Raw genomic sequence first — 16,068 nt, forward strand, 5'->3', positions numbered from 1 at the left:
CCCTTCTTTCTTCTAATGAGGAACAGGTGCATTTACGTGTGTCGAGTTACATTTGCTATTGGAGTCTCCCAGCTTGAGGGCTTTTCTCGTGCTATCTTTGCCTCATCATACTCAATTACTCTCCCTTCTAGTTTAGTCTGATTATTTACAGAGTACCATGACTTTCAGTTCTTTTAAAAGGCCTGATTCCTAAGTGTGACTGTAAATTACTGTACTTTGGAACCTGTAATATTGATTATGAAGATCAGAGATAGACTTTTGATAGTTTCTTTTGCCCTATGGAGGTTAAGTACTTATGCACTAAAACGAGGTCTTTCTCTCAGAGTACTCACCCATAGTATTTGAAACTTACTCCATGAATTGTCACGTAATGTGACTAATTTCACGATGTGGCACCATCTAAATGTACGTTGTAAATGTTCAACAGTAGGGCGCACCCTCAGTGAATATATAACATAAAAAATTAAATCATGATGCCCGTCACTATATGATGTATGAACTCCATTTTCTTCTTTGTTTTAGGTTTAATCATGACGAGTTCTAATGTAATCACCTTCAGCGTGATGTTACCCCTCTGAGGTTGGGGATATGCTTGTGATATTGGTAAACTACTCAAAAAGCGGCAGACTAATCAGCACTTTCCCAGAGAAGCAAACTCAAAGCAAAATTATAACCATTCCCATGTAAGATGAAAAAAGATGTAATATAATTACTGCTCATTATTTTCAAGCAACAATGTGACTATTTTTAATATCAAGGATCATTATTTACATTTGAATCGGTCACAGTGTAGAGAGCACACTTCCTTTTCAATATCTTTTTCTCTGTCTTTCTTTGTCCTGTGATATTAGTTGGGGATCAATAGTAACCAAGTGACCCATTTTATCATTTGATTTGGAAATGTACTTACTTACAATAAAATATTTTCAGTAAGTCAGCTTCCTTGAGCAGATGCTGAAACCGTTTAAGGGTTTGTAGAAACATTTAAATACTGAAAATGACATTACTTTACAAGCTGCAAAACTTTGCTAGTGTGCTTATTGTGCATTTTTACTGAGAATTCTTGAGGTTCTTTGTTATATTGTGATGGCACGGGTGTGTCAGTGCACTGAGATCTCTTTCAGATCTTGGATTGGGAGCTAAAACACACAAGCTGCTGTTGTTGCTTAACAACTTCCCTGGGCAGCTATGGTTCAGTTCGTAGCATCTTGCCTTTGAGTTGCAAGGTTCTGGGTTTAAACCCCACTCTGGGACTTGAGTACAAAAATCAATGCTGACAATGCAGTGCAGTACTGAGGGAGTGCTGAACTGTTGGAGATGGAGTTTTGAATGAAACCTTAAACCGTGGGCTATCTATCCTCTCAAGTACAGTTTCCAAAGAAGAGTGGGGGAACTATCCCCAGTGTACTGGTCAATACTTAACCCTCAATAAACATAAAAAATACAGATTATCTGGTTATAATCGCATAGTGAGGCAGTTTATTCAATTTGTTTCAGCTTCCTCCTCATTGTCATCTTTTCTGGATCAAGGTTGCCTTGAACTCAATGGAGTTTCTTAGTTAAAAGCAAAATACTGCAAATGCTGGAGATCTGAAATAAAACAGAAAATACTGGAAAAACTCAGCTGGTCTGACAGCATCTCTCAGTCGAAATCTCAACTTGGCTCCACTCAGGGGTTGAGCTACCCATGGCTTCATCACCCACTTGCATTTTGGAAAATTCCATGACTTTTCCTTCTAATGCCTCTTTAGTTTCATTCAGCTGATTCTTCAGCTCTTCTATCTCCTTCTTGTATCTGTTGGCTTCTTCCTGGAACCTTAAACATTGCTGTGTCTTCTCTACCAACTGGGTTCTTCAGTTTGTTCAGAGTGATGTTGAATTCATTCTTCTTCTCTTGGTAATTTTCCAGAGGTACAAACTTTGACCTGAAGAATCCTTGTAGTGTGTGAAGGTCTTTCACCAGGTTTTCCTTTTCTTTGCGGGGCTCACTTGCTTGAATTCTGTAATTCAGCAGAGTCTCCTTTAGTTCTCTTCTGTTGTTCGTCCATGCTGTTGTTTAAGACAGTCTTCGTTTCCTCAGGTTGCTGAATGGCTACACACTCCTCTCATACCCTGTTAAAATCCTTGGACTCTCCAGGCTCATTCTGAAGTGCCACGTGTTCCTTTCCCAACTCAGGAACTCTTCCTGCTTCCTTTTGAAATTTCACTGGCCAATCAAGGTTAATTTCCCTCAACCAACTGCGACCCAGAAGACTTGGTCCTTTGCCTTCTACGACTATCACCAGGAGTTGTGCTGTTTGGTGCTAATAATAAACAGGTACAGTGGTAAACAGGTACCTGGGTAATACCCTTCACCAGGATAGCCTTTCCAGTGTAGGTTTTCAATTTGGCTGAAGTCTGTTCCAAATTCAATTGTTGAGTACCCTTGTTTAAACAGTTGAAGGTATGCTCTCCCGCTAGTGGTTGAAGCACCAGCATCCACTTCCAACATTAAAGGTTTTCCATTTACCTGCAGAGTAACAATGACTGGCTCTGTCTTCCCTACTTTTACAGGGACAACGCCGGACCTGATTTACTCTCGTAATCAGTTTGTTATGGATTTTACAGACAGGTTTCTCATTAGAAACATCAAACTTTATTTACAGGCGGCAGCATGCTTCCAACAAGCTCCACAACGAGAAGAGAACTCTGACTCCAAGATTCCATGCGCTTAGAGCTGATTCGTTCACACTGTCACGTGATACTATGCAACACAATAGGTTTTAAAGCTACAGTCACTAGTCCTTAAAGCTACAATCACCACAAGTACATTACAGCGAAATGGCGTAATTTAGGCACCAGGTTCCCATAATCAATCAAAATGCCTTTCGACTTTCTTCCGTCATCCTTTTTTTCTTAGCAACTGGGATCAAAATATCCGAAATCGGGGTTTTTATTTAAAAGATCCCTTTCACTTTAGCATGATTAGATTGGTCCATCAAATTATCTTTTGTCTCTTTTAATGTCTTTGTTACAGTTAATGCTTGAAGCACATTGGGTTGTTCAATGATGACAAACGCAGTATAGACGTGGAAATTGTAGTTGAAAGCTCCAGTCTTTTCCAGAAAGCTTGGCTTGCAGCTGAATATTTTTAGCTCACAACAATTAAAAAAGAGCTTTCAATCAAGGCTGTGCATATAAGCATGTGCAGTTTGCAAAGTTACCCAGTCTGTAATCCATGTATCAACATGCATTGAAGTGTAGAGGGTGTGTCCCCTATCTGGTGCTGATTGGAGAGTTTCTTTGCATTTCCCAAGGGGATTGAAAGTTACTGGAGGTTGAATTCTTGGAGCTTTTATTTCAGGCAAGTGATACATTTTATATAAATATATTGCTGTTGTGCTTTTCTATTAGGAACTTCTCAAAGAAGAACAAAAGCAGCAAGGTTGAAGACAAATAACTGTTATCATGTCAGAGACAGCAATAGGGATAACAACAGCTGTTCATGGCTTGGTTTTGTTGGTGGTTGGAAAGGAAAGCAGTTTAGAGGGAATGGGTGTTTTTACGCAATCATTATTTTGGTTGTATATTTCCAATTAAAACATTGCTCCAGAATTATTTTTGAAAAGCTTAACGATTTTGATATAAAATTTTGAAAACTGCATAAGTGATGAACTTTTAGCGTTCTATTAGGCAATTTTTGTTTGTTTATGGAAATTTCTGTTTATTAACGACTGTCTAATCAGCAAACTCAGTTACACTGTGATCCTGGCACAGGCTGGGAGTGCATATCAGGAAATTAGCCTACCATCTTCTGCCCATTAATTTTAACAAGCAGAAAATTTACAGGTAAAAGCTTGAAGGCAAGATCATAAAGGTGGGAACTGGCTGTCGTTGGGGAAAGTGATGGGGGTGGGCGGTATCAGACTTGCATGGACACAGGAGGGGTGAGGACCAAATGGTTTTAAAGGGGCCAATGGCAATTTGGTCCCATCCTTCTAACAGCCCTTAGCACTAGCTATAAGGCGATTGGCTGAGGAGGAGGAGGAACAGGTGGAGGAGGAAGAAAAGAATGAGTAGGTTGGGACGTGGCAACCAACACAGCCCCTTTTTAGCTATGTTCTCCATGATCAGCTCACCTGACTGTTACCACTGAACTAATCTCCCATTCACTGACAGTTCCAGGATTTTTCTATCCTCTGTTACTAACATAACATAATTTAAAAATTCAACAAATTTAAATTCAAATTCAAATTCACCCTTGTTAGCGCTTGTCTCCTGTGTGCCTTTCCTTTTATCCTGGCGCTCCTACTCAGTGCTACCCCAGTAACAGTGGCATAGCTGGTGGAAGGCTGCTGGCTTTCAGGGAGAAGACTGCAGATGGCTTTGCAGCACGCGCTCGAGTAGCTCTGGCTCTAGAAGGCCCAGCTTCAGATTACACCACCACAGCATGGCTGAGAGGCAGCAGAAGGGCAGGCAGAGTGGCTGTGCTGGGTGGAGGAATGCAGTCAGCCTGACATAGGTCAACAGGTGTGTGCCCTATGGAGGCACTGCATCTCCCCTGGGGTGGGGGGAGCCTCACCAATCCTCATAATCTGCATGACAGTAAGCTGAGGCTGCACAAGAGAAGTCTGAGCTTGCAACATGGGCTTCCATGACTTCAGTCATGACTGCAGCACTAAGACGCTGGGTGGCTTCTGCTTGTACTGCAATGGAAACTGAGACATCAGCCAAGTGTTCACATGGAGCTTCATTTGCATGCTGGAAATGGGAGGTTCCATGCTCTGCGCAAAACCATGTGAGTTGGTGCTGGAATCTTCCATGCTCCTTGACATTGACTGCAGGCTTTCTGACAAGCTTCCCAATGCACCAATCATTTCATCGTGTATAGTAATCACCCTTCTCTGGTTGGCCATCCCATTGAAGTCCTCACCTGATTCCCCTGCAGCAGAATTTGTGTGTGATATCGTGTCTGGAGAACTGGCACATGCGCTAGGCTTGTCTACTGCCCTGGCTGCAGGTCACTCATGCCCAATGCCTCACCACCTCCATCTATGCCAGCATCTAAAAACTGAGCTGCTGGCTGCGAGTATGAGATCCAGTGGCAATATTTCTTCTGTTAAACCCCCACTACCTAGCCAGGGCGCAGTTGTTAGGTATCTGAAAGGACAAAGGTACAAAAGTACAGTTGTATTCGGGGCAGTGGAACGTGCTTGCTTAGTTCACTTGCAGCTTCTAAATTAGATGGGACTCAGAGATGAGGGGGAAGTGGGATGTCAGGAGGATTAGGTATGAGCATACATTCATCTTTGTTGTTTTCATACCTGACCCTGACCATGGCCTCAGTGATAGTCATTCCAGTGGTGGTGAGTATGGCCATCTCCATCGGGTTAAGGACATGGAGTTGTGCCTGTTCCCAACCGATTGGCTCTTGTTGCCTCCAGTTATGTTCCAATTTATCCTTCAAGGCAGAGGTAAGTGTGTCAGTGATTGTGGTGCATTGCAATTGGTGATGTGACTGACATGGTTGAATAGCTGGCAGTGTGTGCAAGCTGAGACTCAAATTTGAGTCTCACACCAGTTCCAAGCGTGTGAGGGTAAGCTATGAATATGAGGTGTGGGTCGTGAATGAAGAACGTTGTTGGTAGGTGAGAGGTGGGCGTGTGGTGCATTGAACAATCTCTGAGGCTAATGGGGCAGTTGGTGGGACGTGGCATATGACGATACATTTACTGACCTCGGCCATTTGTGTGAGGTCATTGAACTTCTTGTGGCACTGCATCCAGGCCCTTGGGGCTAAAAGGCTGGCATTGACCACCAGTTCTTTGGCCCACTATTTTCTGTGAATTTGTCTGGAGGGCTTCCTAGGCCCCTGTGGATAGATGATATCTCTCCTCCTCTGCACCTCCTTGACCAATGCATCCAGTGCAGTGTGGGCGAGTGTTGGAACCCACCTTCTCCTATGATGTGCCATATTTCAGACACACTCATCTGCTACCAGTTCCAACACCTGCTCCAGCCAGAATGCACCTTCCTTTTAAGAGGTGCAAGCTGGCTTTAAGTGTAGCACATGTGAGATTTAAATGGTGCCAGCTTCCGACAATTTTGAATCCCTGTTCAGGTGTGTAGCACGCCACAGTCCACTTAGCCTGGCTTCCTAATAAAATAATTCAAATGAGCTGGTGGCACTAAGATTGCCTGCAGCAGAGGGGACGGCCATGAGTTAATCGCGGATCACAATCCTTACAGCCGTTTTTGTGCCTTATCGAATTTTGCCACCTATATATTTTACTCACACATTGCAACAGTGTGGTACAAATGAATCACAAATATGAGGGCAGTGAAACGTATGCATTTGAGTATTTCTAGTCTGTGATGTATGAATTATACAACACAATGTATGGGGTTTTATGCATGCACTGTCTCTCAATAATGCTTCCAATTGCCGTTCATGGTGACAGAACCAGTGGGGAGTCGAGGAGTAATTTATTTTAGGCAGTGAGTTTTTATGATCTGTATTGTGCTGCCTGAAAGGGTGATGGAAACTGATTCCATAATATCTTTCAAAGGGGAATTGGACATATACTTGAAAAGTAATAATTTGCAAATCTATGGGCAAAGAAGGTGGAGAGGGGAAGAGGGAAAATTTCGATAACTTAATCAAGGCTGACACTCCGGTGCAGTACTGAGGAAGTGCGACACTGTCAGAAACATTAAACCAAGGCACTGTCCATCCTCTCAGGCAGGCCTAAAAGATCCCATGGGACTATTTCGAAGAAGATTGGGGGGTGGTGGGAGGGGAGGTGGGTGGTGGGTGGTATCCTTGGTGTCCTGGCCAGTTTTTATGCCACAATCAACATCACAAGAAACAGATTGTCTTGTCATTGTCACATTGCTGTTTGTGGGATCTTGCTGTGTGCAAATTATCTGCCGCACTTCCTACATTACAACAGTGACTACACTTTTAAAAGTCCTTCATTGCCTGTAAATTGCTTTAAGATGTCTGATAGTCATGAAAGGCTAATCTTTCTTCCTTTCTCTTTCAAAGAGCCAGCACCAGCATGATGGGCCAAATGGTATCCTCTTGTGCTGTAGGATTCTATGGATCTATATTAAACTAACCTATCCTGTGTTGCATTTATTCAGCTGAGATTCTAGGGTTGATGGCTCCTGACACGTGGGGTGCAAGCAGCTGGTGACAACCTGAAGTGAACTTGGCGAGGGTTCATTAAGGTTAGGCACGGAACACACCAATCATCCAGGTAACAATGAACACCAAAATAGCAGAGGTGAGAACTGCAATGAGGAGGGAATGCTGCGAAAGTGGGCTGTGTGTTTATAAAATCCCACTGCCTTGATTTCACACTTGAGGACTGAATAGGAGTTGGGTGCTGGAATCTGGAATGAAAATCAAGGCACACTTCAGTGGGGGCTAGATATCACACAGGGCTGCACAGTGATTACTGGACTGAGGATGTTCTGCCACAGTACTCAGAGGGTTAAAATATTATTACTCCTCCTCCACTAGTAGCAAAAAAAAATCCTGTAATCAAATGCATCTGCCATGGGCTTTTGGTCAGAAATTTAATTGGCTGTGGACAGGCTTTACTGCCTTTATTACTTTTAATCACTTTACTGCTGCTGATTGCTGGAGCCAATGGGAAATTTAATATGTGTCAATACAATATTGGGATTGTCTGCATATTCAGCCAGTGATTAACTGCACCAGGGTCCATCACAGTGGCAACATTATTGTGTTAGCTACCTCTTGGGAAATGTGAAATTAAATTACATTAAAAAATGTTGTTGATTATCATTAGAGACTTATTTGTAGTGTACAATTACTGATATGTTGTAAAATAAATCAATCTTTTTTTTATCCTCCATGTACAAATTAGTTGTAATGTTGGAGAGCTGAGCATGAGCAAAGAGGCTCATTGAAGGTACCAGTCAGCATTGCATAAACAAGGGCAATTTGCAGCTCTACAACTGTTCCGAGGCTTTTTATGCATTTTTCTACAGTTATTATCCCCTCTACCTGACTGAAGGTAACGAGGGATTTAGGAAATCATTCCTCCTTGTGTACCCTGCAGTATTATACATGCCACTCTACTTCAGGAGCAACTTTAATCTGTGCAATAAATGCTAAACTTGAACAGCAAAGAAGAAAAGAAATGTTTACACGTGTATCACAGTGTTCATGACCTCAGGATGTCACAAAATGCTTTACAGCCAATTCGCAACTTTCCAAGTACAGTCATTATTGTAATGTAGGGAAAAGCAGAAGCTAGTTGGCATACAGCAAGCTCCCAAAAAAAACCCATTGAAGTAAATGGCTAGATTACATGTTTTAGAAGTTAGTTGAGGGATAAATGTTGGCTAGGACCTCTGGAGAAGTTCTCTGATCTTGAAAGTATGCCATGGGATAGTTTACATCTACCTGAGGTTGCAGACGGGAACTCGATTTAAATTAATATCTGAAAGACAGCACCTCTGACAGAGCAGGACTCCTTAATTCCTCTGCACTTGGGTGTGAGCCTGGAATAAGATTTTCCATTGAGCATAACGGTAGGGAGAAAAGCACTCACCATTACTATGGATTCCAGAATCCAAAGATGTGCAATTAAATCAGAAAGTTGTAGTGCAAGTTACAGTGCTCCTCCACAGATTTCACTGCACCATTGATAGACTGGATATTGAAATTCATGCAAGGCCATGAAGTAGTTATATTTACCAACTATGTACCTAGAAGCAAACCAGAAAATGTTAGAGTCTGTGCTTTCAGGTGTAAATGATTTTTTAACAGCATGACCAATCATAATTATTAATAAACAACCTCCTTGGCACTAAAAAGCAAAATTTACAAGTGTGGAGTCTCACTCCTTCAGAACTTAATTAGTGCTAGTGATTTTTTTTTAAAAGAACATTTTGGTTTACTTTTTCTTTCTGTCTTTTATCTGTCTCTCTTTTTATTCCATCTTTCTATTCAAGTCTTTTTTTTTTGCTTTCTATAAATTATTTCACAATGAATTAAACCTATTTATACTTCCTGGGTTAGACTTTGCACGCCTCAGTCAGGATTCTTCAATCCGTTTGGCTGAAGAGCCACATGATGCCTATTCTTGCTGACACACACCACAGATTCCCTGTAGAGGGCATCACAATAAATCAGATGCCCAATGACACAAGGAGGAATGATTTCCTAAATCCCTCTTTAGCTTCAATCAGGTAGAGGGGATAATAACTGTAGGAAAATGCATAAAAAGCCTCGGAACAGTTGTAGAGCTGCAAATTGCCCTTGTTTATGCAATGCTGACTGGTACCTTCAATGAGCCTCTTTGCTCATGCTCAGCTCTCCAACATTACAACTAATTTGTACATGGAGGATTAAAAAAAAAAGATTGATTTATTTTACAACATATCAGTAATTGTACACTACAAATAAGTCTTCAATGATAATCAACAACATTTTTTGCTACTCGAAAGCTCTCAAAATATTTGTGAACAGCAGTTGGTGTAGTGAACAGCGAACACCTTTCTTACACTGCTGACTGAAAGATCCGATCTTTTGGGCCGAAATTTCACCTGAGGGTTGGGAAACAGCAGCCTGGAATGCTTCCATATCTGAACTCGTGCTCCAGGGGTAAACAGTCACTGCCCTGAAATTTTAGCTGATGCACCCCCTGAATTGGCATGGAGACAGGTTCCCTGTCCCATTAAGGACATTAGGCGGGCTTTTGAAACTGGAGGGCCAGTTAGAGGCCTTCCAGCTTCAGAGGAGATGCCAGTTGCTGTAAAAGGTAAGTAACTGAGAGGGCACTTCAACAAGAAGGTGCCCTCAAGATCACTCATAAAAATTGAAATAAAAGATACCAGTCTACCAGTGTGAAGGAGCCAGTCTACAGGGCAGCCAGGTAGCCAGAGAGGATTTGTAGGCCTGCCTGGAGTGCTGTCCCCTTGGCCTGCCACTGGGTGCCCGCCCCTGGTTTATTAGGTAGTTAACCTGCCCACTGTCGGGAAATTGGAATCTGATCGGAAAATCCAAGAGCCAGCCACCTTGATCCCTGGTTAACAAGTCTGTTAATGAGCCTAATTGACTGCCCACCTTGTGGGGACAGACAGCCTTAGCGGGCCACAAACCCACATTGGCCAATGCTGGGAACAGAGTCAGGAAACCGGCACATCAGCCTGCCCTGTTATTTTTAGGCCCTTTTTGCCTTCATTCCCGAATCTGTCGGGGCCCGAAAATCCTGCCCATTGTATTCAAATTTTTGGAATATGAGAATACAACCTCCTGACTCAGAGGTGAAATTAGTACCAACTGAGCCACAGCTGACACCATATGATCATATTAACTTTGGAAGACAAAAAAATAGACATTGCATGAAAGACATTCAAACTTGTTGTATCTTCACAGTCTTCCCTTGGAGAATAGAGAAAAACAGTAAAAGGATTTGCAGATGGGCTAACAGTATGACAGTCCCTCCAGCCCACCCCTGGATGGTAGCTGGTCATGTGGCTGGCGAGAGTCTAGGATGCAGTTGTAGTAATAGAGGTATCCTCTGGCCACAATAACGATGAGGTATTCTCACACTGACCATGTGTACTCTGGCAGGATCGATGCTAGAAGGCACTGGCAAGCGTGATCGCGTTGTAATGGCTATGATCACAGCCTAGGGATGTTTAGACTCTATATTTCTCACTGCTGGGGAGGCTGTGGCATAGTGGTATTCTCACTGGACTAATAATCTAGAGACTCAGGGCACTGTTCTGGGGACCTGGGTTCATATCCCACCATGGCAGATGGTGAAATTTGAGTTTAATTTAAAAAAAATCTGGAATTAAAAAGTCTGATGATGACCATAAAACCATTGCTGATTGTTGTAAAAACCCAGCTGATTCACTAATGCCCCTTTAGGGAAGGAAATCTGCTGGTCTATCCTATGTGTGACTCCAGACCCACAGCAATGTGGTTGATTTTTAACTGCCCCCTGGACAAGAGCAATTAGGGATGGGCAATAAATGCTGACTTAAAAAAGTAAATATGGGTGAGTCAGATCATCAGCTATACGATATGTTTGTCCATATAAACACAGCTGCCACAGTAAAGTTCAAAGACTGTTTATCTATATTTGAATACAACTGAGAGAATTAGCAAATCTAAGCAGCAAAGTGTCAAAAGAAGCTTCTTAAGAATAACACATCTGAAACTATCCTTATGAATTTCAGATTGTAATATCTATTAGTGGGCTATTAATTAAAAATGTACAACTCTGACCAGTCCCAGTACTGGAGCAGAAATGTTGCCCAATAGGTCAGGACCCAGACTTGGATGCTTCTCACGTGTAGAAAGACATCGCAATGCACTTTTCATGTGGAAATCAGCTGTTAAGCAGGAGGGAAAGAGGGGAAAATAGGGCAATTTACATAAGCACTTCATGTGCCTATAAATAAACTTTTGTCATGTTCTAGTTTCCAGAGAAACAGCACTCCTTTCAGTTACTGTTAATCATGGTGTATAAGTCGACCCACTTTTCTGGCCCCAAAAACCATGTTCTTGCCTATACTTGGCGTAAAAGTCAACCCCGCCACTTTTCAGCCATGACATGCTTTACTTGCATTCGTAGATGGCCTCAATTTTTTTACCCCGCAAATGCATGTTTCATTTACCGGTACCTTACACCTGGGCACAAGGGATGAAGCAGGCGATAAGGGCTGTGTTCCAAAAATGCCCCGGGAGGTTAAGGCGCGCCCAGTCTTTGCATCAGACGCCGACGACCTTTCAAAATGGCGACCGCCCACATCCACGCTGACGATTCACTTTTATACTTGGCCTATATGTCGACCCTCTTTTTGAAATTATTTTTTTTGGGCTTCAGTTATTGACTTATATGTTGATATCTGCAGTGCCTCATTTAAGAATAGCCTTCCCCCAATAGACATTAGTTGGTGTATTTAAAAAAATATATTTGTCTTGCTATTTGTGATTTATAGCATTTAGCGATGTCTTTAATGCCACATGTTCAAACATTGGAAATGTATGAACTGAGCATAAGATCTGGGCAAGCAAAGCATTGTACAGAGTCTCTGTACAGTCAGCAGATTGCACAATAGGCCTCTTCCCAGGAAGAACCAAACGAACCTCTAGGGTTTAAACTTCCAAAAGCCATTTCTTGTTCAGCCCTATACAACATCTGCTGACTTTTGTCATGTTAAAGAATATGTTAATGACTTTTTATCTTACGCATTCTTAACTGACAGTAATACCCGAAAGCCATCTCTTCATGGTGATATCTTGTCATAAAAGCTGAAAGAATAATATTTCAGTTACTTATTAATTTCTGTAGTTGCCATTCACCATTTTCTTTCTAATGCAAATGATTGAAAGCTACATTTTCTGGATGGTTAACCCTTCAGACCCAATTAATTATTTATGATAATTAAAATATTTTCTTTGTAAAGTGTTTAAGGTTAGCAAATAACCTGGTAATGGTCACATGATTGACTTACAAGCACTCGGTTATGTCACTGAGCTTGTAATACATAACTCGCTGATAGCCTTTCAACAACTCAAGGATTTGTGAATGGTCTGTTAGTTACCCATAATTTGCAAACTGAATAAAATGAATTGTGTGCAGCACAAAAACTGAGATTAGCATTAAGGAAAAAAGGCAGACTTTCACATTCATCATACCACCTCCTTGACATGTCTCAAACTTCTCCGCCTCTGTCCTTTCTCTTCTCTTTTAAGAAACTCCTCAAAATCCACCTCTTTGAACAAACTGTTGGTCACCTGTCCTAATACCTAAAGCTTGGTGTCAAATTTTGTTTGATCACGCTCCCGGGAAGCTGTTTGATATATTTTACTGTGTTGTAGGTGCTATATAAATGCAAGTTAAGAGTTTACATGCTGCAGCTTACCCATCATTTGTTGAACACGTTTAACTTCCATCTCTTTGATCAGGTGGATTCCATTAAGAAAAAGGGGCATAAGAAATAGAATCAGGAGTAGGTCATTTTGCTTTTTGAGCCTGGTTGAACTTCGACTCACTTCGTATTCCCGCACAATCCTTAATTCCCTTAGTACCCAGATTTTTGCCACGACAGAGAGGCTTTCCATCATGGCGAAAATCCTGGAAATGGTTGAAACGTCAAAGTTGCCCCCACTGAACCCGGCGTTTCCCACCTTTGTGGGGGGCGGGACTGGAGTCGGGCTGGGTTTCATGCATGCACATTTCGTGGAGGCAGCTGGCCATTTAAACCAACAGCTGCATCCACTATTGGTAGAACAGGAGTGTGGAACCTGGAGTGCGCAGATTAGGACGTGTAAGAGGAGGTCTGAACTTGGTGGGTTCCTTTGGATAGCCAGGGTACCCCTTTGGATTGGGTCCTAGGGCACCTTTGGGAGAGGTAAAGCCACTTTTGCGAGTGGTAAGGAACCTTTTGGGGAAGGTAAGGCAATCTTTGGAATTGTTAGAAGTGAACATGATTATGCACTTCTTACACACAAACTCGTTGGAACTGTCAAGCTGTAAGAGAGTTGTCCAGAAGTCAAGGAACTGTCCTGCTGTCAAAAAACTGTAAAAAAAACGCTGCCCAGTTGTCAAAACTGTCAAAGCTCTGCAGGAGGTGTCAAAGCTGTCATGGAACTGTCCAAGGACACTAGGTGAGTTGGCATGGAGGGCAATGGGTGGTGGGCGGGGGCATGGCTTGGCATGAATTGACATTAAGTGGGCAAAAAGGGTATGGGACAATGGGAGTGGGTAGAGGGGCACTAAGCTGGCCATGCGGTGGTTAGACAGGCATGGGTTGGCAGAGGGGATATGGGGTCATAGGGGGTGAGTAGTGCGCATGGGTTGACATGAATGGGGCATAGGGAGCATGTGAGGTGTGGGGGTTGGAGGGATGGTTTTAGCTTTATTATTATTTAATTATTTATCTAAACAAAGTGCCGGAGCACAGTGGGAGGCCTTGAACTCAGCCCCCCTCTGCACCCGGCAGCCTGCGCGGTTTGTTCCAGGGTTGCCTGCCCTGACTAATTTTTCAGATCCCCCCACCCGGCAACTGAAATCCCACCGGCAGGTGGCCATTTTTAAAGCCAGGTTTGCCGAGCTGGGAAACCTCCCGACTTGGGGAACCCAACCAGGGGAGGGAATCTGGGCCTGAGCATCCTTGCTCTCTGCAATAGAAAATTCCAAAGAATCACAAAACAGTGAAGAAATTTCTCCTCATCTCAGTCCCAAATGACTGACTCCTTATCCTGAGACTGTGACCCTAGTTCTAGACTCCCCAGCAAGGGGAAAGCTTTTCTCAGCATCTACCCTGTCAAGCCCCTTAAGAATTTTATATGTTTCAATTTGATCACCTCTCAATCTCCTAAACCCCAGGAATCCATGCCTAGTCTACTCGATCTCTCTTCCTAAAATAATCCCCTCAAACCAAGAACGAGTCTAATGAACACGTGTCACATTCTCTCTAGCACAATATGTATGTCTTTAGGTAAGGAGGTCAAAACTGCACACAATACTCCAGATGTGACCTCACCAATGCCATGAACAATTGAAGTAAGACTTTCTAACTTGTATACTGCAATTCCTTTGTAACAAATGCTACCCTACTAGTTGCCTTCCTAATTGCTTGCTGTACCTGCATGTTAATTTTCTGTGATTCACGTATAAGGTTACTTAGGTCCCTCTGAATCCAAGCATTTCCCAAACTTTCACCATTCAAAGAATACTCTCTTATTTTTATTTTTCCTACCAACCTTTGCCGCATTGTATTCCATCTGCCATGTTCTTTCCCATTTACGCAAGCTGCCTATATCTCTTTGCAGCTTCTCTAAATCCTCCTTACTGCTTACTTTCCCTCCCTAGGGTGCCTGGTCCGCCCTACTGAAAAAGCCTGGGATTTACCTGGGTCCGATCGCCATCAGTCTTCTGCTGGGGGCTCTAGCAGTGCCCACGGATTGGCTGACAGCTCTCGACGGTGGGATTTCCTTCCACTGAGGGATGAAGGTGCGACCCTCAGCTTGTTACGCAACCCCCCCCACCCCGCAGCATGATATCGCTATGGGGTAGCCTTCTGTTAAAGCCGGTCAGTTTGTGATGGCCTTTTCTTCCAGGATGTCGAGCAATACATCACTCCGCCACCACTCCTCCCATAAAATTCAGCCCCATCAGCCCTAATTTTGTGTAATAACCTCTTGTGTGGCACCAAATGCTTTTTTAAGACTCAAATACCCTGTATCCACTGTTTTCCCCTTATCTATCTTTCTGGTTTCATCCTCAAAATCTCTAACAGATTTACAGAGGATTACATAGGATTTACAGGACAGAAACAGGGCATTTGGCCCAATCAGTCCTTGCCAGTGTTTACATTCCATTTCAGTATCCTCCCATCTTGCCTCATCTAAATCTACCAAGCTAACTATCTATTCCCTTCTCCCTCATATGTTTGTCTAGCTTCCCCTTAAATGTATCTATGCTATTCAGTTCAACCACTAGTTCCACGTTCTCACCATTCCTTGAAATTTCTTCTGAATTCCTTATTGCATTTCTTGGTGACTGTTTTACATTGCTTTATCAAACACTATCTACCTTACAGGGGGAGGTAGTGGCATAGTGGTATTGTCACTGGACTGGTAATGCCTCAGGGACCCAGGTTTGAATCTTATCATGGTAGATGGTGGAATTTGAATTCAATGAATATCTGGAAATAAAAAATCTAATAATGCCTATGAAACCATTGCCAATTGTTGTAAAAACCCATCTGGTTCACCAATATTCTTAAGGGAAGGAAATCTGCTGTCCTTACCTGGTCTGGACTACATGTGGTTGACTCTTAAAAGTGCCCTCTGAACATGGGCAATAAATGCCCATATCCCATAAATGAATAACAAAAAAATCCACGTTGACGCTGCTTAATCATATTATGATTTCCTAAGTGCCCTGTTAACACATCTCTAACAGATTCTTACATTTTGTCTACTACTGATGTTAGATTAACTGGCCTATGGTTCCCAGTTTTCTCCCATGCTCCTTTCTTAAATAACAGTGTTATATTTGCTACCTTCCAAATCCTTGGGAACTG

The sequence above is a fragment of the Cetorhinus maximus genome, chromosome 18 (assembly GCF_964194155.1).
Source record: "Cetorhinus maximus chromosome 18, sCetMax3.hap1.1, whole genome shotgun sequence".
Taxonomy (NCBI): domain Eukaryota; kingdom Metazoa; phylum Chordata; class Chondrichthyes; order Lamniformes; family Cetorhinidae; genus Cetorhinus; species Cetorhinus maximus.